Source organism: Chelonoidis abingdonii, chromosome 5 (genome assembly GCF_003597395.2).
Source record: "Chelonoidis abingdonii isolate Lonesome George chromosome 5, CheloAbing_2.0, whole genome shotgun sequence".
Classification (NCBI taxonomy): domain Eukaryota; kingdom Metazoa; phylum Chordata; order Testudines; family Testudinidae; genus Chelonoidis; species Chelonoidis abingdonii.
Genome location: NC_133773.1, coordinates 72751030 through 72757802, shown reverse-complemented (window position 1 = coordinate 72757802; position 6773 = coordinate 72751030). Strand labels below are relative to the sequence as shown.

The window sequence follows — 6773 nt, the reverse complement described above, 5'->3', positions numbered from 1 at the left end:
ACTGAACACTAGGCAAGTTTAGGCTTGAGATAGAGGAAGGTTTCTAAACCATTAGAGGAGTGAAGTTCTTGCGAACAGCCTTCCAAAGGGAAGTAGTGGGGCAGGAAGACATATCTGGCTCAAGACTCAAGCTTGATAAGTTATGGAAGGGATGGTATGATGAACGCTAGATTTTTGGTCAAATTGATCTTGTATTAGCAGGTAAATATGCCAAATGGTCTGTGATAGGATGTTAGATGGGGTGGGATCTGAGTTACTACAGAGAATTCTTTCCTGAGTGCTGGCTGGTGAGTCTTGCCCACATGCTCAGGGTTTAACTGATCGCTATATTTGGGATCAGGTAGGAATTTTCCTCCAGGGAAGATTGATAGAGGCCCTGGAGGTTTTTCGCCTTCCTCTGCAGCATGGAGCACGAGTCACTTGCTGGAGGATTCTCTGCAACTTAAGGTCTTTAAATCACGATTTGAGGACTTCAATAACTCAGACATAGGTTAGGGGTTTTTACAGAAGTGGATGGGTAGGGTTCTGTGGCCTGCTTTGTGCAGGAGGTCAGACTAGATGACCATAATGGTCCCTTCTGACCTTAAGTCTATGAATCTATGAATGAATCTAATCAACTAGTCTCTTGGTCCCATCTTTCCGAGTTCCAACTTCACCACACGGTCTACAAATCCTGCATATTTCCTTTTGCTACACAGCAAAGGAATGCACAATAGAGTATGCTGTATTATCACTAAGTTTAGCATTACAGTTTTTATTCTCAAATAATAACATTCAAGTTATTATTGTCAAATAATACATCAATTACATTAAAACTGCTTGTCAAGTGAATATTCTTATTCAATCCATCTTCCAGTGACATGCTGCTCAGTTTACCTAGGCTCTTAATGAAAGGACACAGACTCCGATATAACAAAGCACTTAAAACCACAATTAAATCCATTCCTATTCAACAAAGCACTTAAGCATGGATAAAAAGGTTCTATTTTTAGTCAGGTGGGATTATTATGCACATATATGAGTATGAGTCATCAGATTTCATATTCATCGCTTTGAATTTCTTGCTAACACTGGACCTCAACCTGCCAGAGCTGAGTTCCCTCAGCAGATCCCAAAGGATTAGATTCAGTAGGATAAAATTAGTGCTAGTCTCTCTTTTCTAAAGAAATTATTTTTTTCTTAAAATAATGTTACTGGTCTTTGTTGTTTTATTTTAGGCTTTTGAGAGGCTAGCTCAGTTTATAAAAGAAGCTGCATGAAGAGACAAAAGAAAAGCCTTCAGTGAACTAATGGGGTTTTCAGAAAACAAGGATCATTTGAAGAGTGTCCATTTTTATGTAATTATTAAAAAATTACAACACATCCTGTGTTCTCACCGTTCTTAGCTTTTACAAGAGTTTATCTCAAACTACTTTTACTGTAATGGTATTTAAATGTGTTAATTCTAAACTTGGTCTTGGATTATACTCCTACAAACATATTAAATGAACTAAACATTTATTCGACCTCAATTAATAATTTTGCTATTTTTAAAACCTTATTTTTTCAGCACTTACTAGCCCTATGGAATTTGTACCTGGAGCTCATTACTATAGCGCTGATGTATTTCGTATCAAGGATCATTGTTCCTGGCTATATTTGTGTTTCTCCTGTTGTGATTTAACTACGAAGTATGAGGTGCAGGTTACATTTCAGTAGACTTAACTGAAAGCATAAACTGTACAGAACACAGGAAAATTATACTGGCTGAAAATTCAGAAAAAGCCTGTGAATCCACTCTTCCCACCTAGATCCCCAAGCCCAGCCTTCCAGGATAAGCCAGGGAAAACAGAGAGACTTTAGACACAGCATGCCTGGATGGTTTAAAGAAAAACAGTAAATAACAGGCTCTGTCATACTGGTATGGGTGCATTCTAAAGTCAGTGACCGTCACTAAAAAACGCCTTGCCACATGTCTATTTAACCCTTCAGCTAAATAACTTCAGTGGGAACAGCTCTGTGCTTTAGGGAAATCAGGCAACTTAGTAGTCTGAATTTAGAAACCTATTTATCAAAATCTTGACCTAAAAATCTGTATTCTGCTGTTGCTATTGAAAGGAAATTACCTCCTGAAATGGAGAGCTGGTTCCATAGTTGTATAGCCAGGAAGCCTGTTCACTTTCTATTGATCAACAGTTGGGCTCGGGTGACTCCTCTTTGTGCTATTGATAGCCTTGATCCACTGTAATACCTACTGTGCAGAATCGGCTTAATAGGAGCCCCAGAAATGTATATCTACAACATAGGAAAAACGCTCATTCTTCTCACTCTTTTTTTCTTAACTGAAGTCATCACACATGCCTGTAGATCTTGGTACAATATAAACTAAGGAATCACCTTATACTTTATTAATTTTCTATTCTCTTTTATACGTTTAAATCATATATTTACAATAGATGAACAATCCCACTTTCAACCTAACTGTATTATGAATACAGAACAACATCCTTTCTCATCCCATTACATTTTTTTTACCTACTCATTTGGTTGTAAACCTATGTTTAAAAATGCTTTTGGTTATATTAGGAGTTTCAAAGTCAGGGCTCCGTTTTCTGAGAAGGGCTAATTTTCAGGAATACTTTCCTTGGAAGATCATTCGCCAACAGAGCAAGGACTGGAAGCATTGGATTCATTGTCAAAAAAGAAAGAGTTCCAAGGATAGTCAGCTGTGACATCATATCACCCTGGATAGTAGTTCTCATGCGTCAAACAAAACAAAGGAAAACATTTAAAATTATTCAGGTGTATGCTCCCATGCAGCAAGTGGAAGATGAAGAAATGGAACATTTCTATGAAGAGCTGGAGGAGGTAATGCAGAAAAGATCCACCTACACAATTATCCAAGGGGACTTCAATGCAGTAGTAGGCGGAAAGGAAAATGAGAAAGAAAAGTATGTGAGAAAATTTGGTAAGGGTTTAAGAAATTATCACGGAGCATGTCTGGTTGCATTCACAGAGGCAAACCATCTCTACACAATGAACATGATATTTCAAAAAGAATAGCATCAGCACTGGACATGGAAAAGCCTGACTGGAGTCACACTGAATCAGACTGATTATATAATGACGGATACTAGAAGAACCTTCAATGATGTAGCGACAATAGAGAACAAATCATTTTCACTGGCTCAGACCATTATATACTGTGCTCAAAACTATGCGTTGACAATGTCTATGAAGACTGAGTTAAGAGAAGCCAGAAACCAAAGCAAAAATGGCACTTCAATGAAGAAGTATTTGCACAGGAAGTAAGTGAAATGGACCTTGAGTATAAGGTCCATAAGGACATTGATGAGGACTACAAAGAGTTTATCTCGCAGATAATCTCATCGGCTAAAAAGGCAAAGGCATTGAAAACACTGAAATGCAAGCAGAGGATCAGCAAGGAAACTGTGAATCTTATGGTGAGGAGGGCACACATTAAATTAGAAGGAAAAATGGGTGAAGACTATAGAACACCATGCAAAGAAATCCATGTAAAGATGAAAGAAGACTATGAAGACTTTAGAAAGAAGAAATTGAGAGAGGCAGCCGAAAAGAACAAGAGTCTGAAGAAGGTAGAAAGAGATGTTAGGCTGAAACAGATTATCCCAGCAGCTGAAAGATGAAAATGGTGAAAAGACATCAGAAAGGAGCAAGATGAATGAAATATGTACAAAATTCTACAATGACCTCTACTCCTCACATGTCAATGTCCAGCGTACACCATCAAGACAGCAGGTTACAGAAGAAGTTCCTGATGTTATGTGGAAAGAAATTGAATATGCAGTTCATAACATAAAGACAGGAAAGAGTCCAGAAGTGGATGATGTTTGGCCGGAATATCTCAAAGCAGAAGAAGGTACTCTCTTCAAAGCATTGGCACAACAGTTCACCATCTACATCAATAGCAAGCATGTTCCAGATGCATGGAAGATATCAAAAAAATATTATCGATGAAGAAAGGTGATACGGAAGAACTGAGCAACTACCATCCAATCACACTCCTCTCACAAGTGTATAAAGTCTTCACCCGCATCATACGCAAATCAGATTAAGAAGGATCTTGAAATGCACGAAAGCAGAGAACAAGCTGGTTTCCACTCAGAGTATTCGACAATTGATAACATCCACTCAGTTTGACAGCTCATCGAAATATGGAATATAAAGTACCTTTGTGTATTGCATTTGTCGACTACAAAAAAGCATTCGACTCAGTAGAGATGAATGCTTTACTCAACACGGTCATTGAAATTGGAATCAACCTGAGGTACATCGACCTGCTGGAAGAAATTAACTGCAATTGCTTGACAGAGATATTATTCAATGTCCGCTGTATTATTACTATACATGGAGGAGTCAGACAAGGCGACACAATCTCAGCAAAGCTGTTTGCAGCAATATTTGAGTTGCTGTTCAAGAAATTGAACTGGGAATAAGGAATCAGACTTGACGGAGAACAACTAACACATCTTCTCTTCATTGATGACTGTGTAATACTGACAAAGGACCCAGCATAACCGGAGAACAAATTGCAGCAACTGCAAAGGTTTTCACACGATATCGGGTTGGAAATGAACATGTCGAAGACTAAGTGGATATGGAATGAGCATTGTGCAGAAGGAATCATCACTGTAAATGGGAAAGAACTCGAGGAGGTCGACAAATATATTTACCTGCGTCAGCAGCTGAGCAGAGACAACCCATTCTAAGGGGAATGCAGTAGGAGACAAAAGGCAGGGTGGGCAAGTTTCAACAAAATAAAGATGTCTCTAATGGATGATGAGCTGCCTATAAAGAAAGGAAAGAACCATTTAACTTCACTGTTCTGCCAGCAGTGATATACGGAGCAGAATGCTGGTCAATGACAAAAGCGGAGGAAGAAAAATTCGCTGTCACCCAGACAGCAATGGAAAGGTGAATGTGTAAGATAGCACTCTGTGATCATATACTGAATTAGAAGATCATAAGACGTACAGAGGTGACCAAAGTAGTGCAGGCAATGTATGACACAAAGCGAAGACGGGTGCGTCATGTAATCCGCAGCCAAGATAATAGATGGACAACCTGCACCAGTGACTGGATCCCCAGAGACCTCAAGTGACCTCTGGGCAGACCAAAAACACGCTGGGCTGATCCCAGGACAAAACTCTTTGGACAGAAATGGAAAGAACATGCTTGCAACAAAATAGAATGGTGTGGCGTCAACTTGCATTCGTGGAGGGACGGATGAGGACAAGCCAGACAAAGGTGACTTTCTTTAGTAAATAATTTACAGTATTTTCAAAATAACTGTTTGGGTAAAGTCTGAAGCACACCGATGATGTGAAAGAGTGCGGGTATGAGGAACTATGAGATTATTGTATATTTTCTTGTGACCATATCAGGAGCAAATCTCATTGGGTTATTATTATAATTGATTGATTATTACTTCTTTGTGTTTGGTTGCTGAAGGGATGCCTCTTCTGAAGACCCTATTGTTTCTCTGGTCTTTTTTCCTACTCCGCATCCCTGTTGGTAAGTTTTATTTCTAAATCATTAAAACTTTGTTTTTAAAATTGCCATTTCTTTCATTTTTCTTACACGTCCCATTTTTAAATGTTGTAGTTACCTAAAATAAGTAGTGCCCAGGTTTGTTTGTTTTTTAAATCAGGCCTCTCAACAAATTCCCAAGATAGCCCACTTGATAAAATTGACCCTATAAGGAAAATTTCCATTAGTAATGTTGTCTTGAAGTTGCATCTCATTTACCTTTCTTTGTAACAATTTTCTAAAAAACAGTATACTGTGTACTGGCTACAGACTTCACTTTGATTTTCCTCAACTTCTACTGGCAGATCCTCAGCTGGTGAAATTTTCACCACCTGAGGATGTGTTCCTTTGTGTTTTCTTAACTTCTACCTCTATTTCGCCAGTCTATTCCCAACTTGCTATTTAGGTCTGTCTATCTTGCCACAAATTATTTTCCACTCATTTTTACTACCTTTCTGTCTCGGTGACTGAATTTTTCCAAAACAGTTCTTTAGCAGGTTCTTCTTTTCCATGGAGGTATTATAAGGGAGGTGCTTAAGTGTCTATGTATGGCCTGCAGGAACAAGCCTATAAAGGAAATTCTAGTTTGCACTGTGTGTCTTCTACTCCAGAAGAAGGTGACAAAAGTACTGCAAAGCTTCCCAGGGATTATCTTGTATAGAAGGCCTCCCCAGAAACTCTATGCCAGCTCATGCTGGAGCCCCAACACAACATACAGGTGTGACTGGGACATTTCAAGGCATGCTAAGGGCATGGCCAGCATCAGGACCCAATTCTGGGGCAAACGACCAAGGCTTGGGGTGCTGTAAAGTAGGCAAAAGTTTAACAAACCAAGGGGAGGCACCAAAGCACGTTACTATACCTAGTTATTCTGCAGTGACAATAGCTCATAGGTAGCCACTGCAGCTGGGGCCCAGGTTAGGGCTGTTCTAATCTGCACTGTGCCCCCTCTCCCTCATTGGGCATAGCACTAGTGCATAGACCATAACACTTAGCGATGCGACTGCTATTGCACTGTTCATGGTAGTAGTAACAGGTAGAAAACACATTTTGATTTATAGACAATATAATCCAAGTAAAAGAGATATTGTTGCTAAATGTTGAAATAAGTCCTGTAATGTTCTATAAAAGTAGAAAGTGAAGTGAAAAATAACTATGTTACTTCCTTCTGGGCATAAATAGAAAGTTATGTTAAGACATGTCATTTCTCTCCAAAGTGACCA

At 39.1% G+C, this 6773-nt stretch overlaps 1 pseudogene; it reads left to right on the top strand.

Moving 5' to 3' along the window:
- The first annotated feature begins 967 nt into the window (after positions 1–967).
- LOC142046913 (uncharacterized) lies at positions 968–5251 on the top strand (annotated as a pseudogene).
- The last annotated feature ends 1522 nt before the right edge of the window (positions 5252–6773 follow it).